The sequence below is a fragment of the Bison bison genome, unplaced genomic scaffold, assembly GCF_000754665.1.
Source record: "Bison bison bison isolate TAMUID 2011002044 unplaced genomic scaffold, Bison_UMD1.0 scf7180017864224, whole genome shotgun sequence".
Taxonomy (NCBI): domain Eukaryota; kingdom Metazoa; phylum Chordata; class Mammalia; order Artiodactyla; family Bovidae; genus Bison; species Bison bison.
In genome coordinates this window covers 1,519,512-1,519,867 of record NW_011494796.1, presented here as the reverse complement: position 1 = coordinate 1,519,867, position 356 = coordinate 1,519,512, and the positions used below count along the sequence as shown (strand labels likewise).

The following is a 356-nucleotide window of genomic DNA, read 5'->3' as shown; positions in this document are numbered from 1 at the left end:
ACATATGCAGAGTACATCATGAGAAACGCTGGACTGGAAGAAACACAAGCTGGAATCAAGATTGCCGGGAGAAACATCAATAACCTCAAATATGCAGATGACACCACCCTTATGGCAGAAAGTGAAGAGGAACTAAAAAGCCTCTCAATGAAAGTGAAAGAGGAGAGTGAAAAAGTTGGCTTAAAACTCAACATTCAGAAAACGAACATCATGGCATTCAGTGCCATCACTTCATGGGAAATAGATGGGAAAACAGTGGAAACAGTGTCAGACTTTATTTTTCTGGGCTCCAAAATCACTGCAGATGGTGACTGCGGCCATGAAATTAAAAGACGCTTACTCCTTGGAAGGAAAGT

General features: G+C 41.6%; 1 long non-coding RNA gene across 1 annotated transcript in view; it reads right to left on the bottom strand.

Moving 5' to 3' along the window:
* Positions 1 to 356, bottom strand: part of LOC104992821 — a 44,641-nt gene that overhangs the window by 9,410 nt on the left and 34,875 nt on the right. The gene's annotated exons all lie outside the window — the stretch shown is intronic.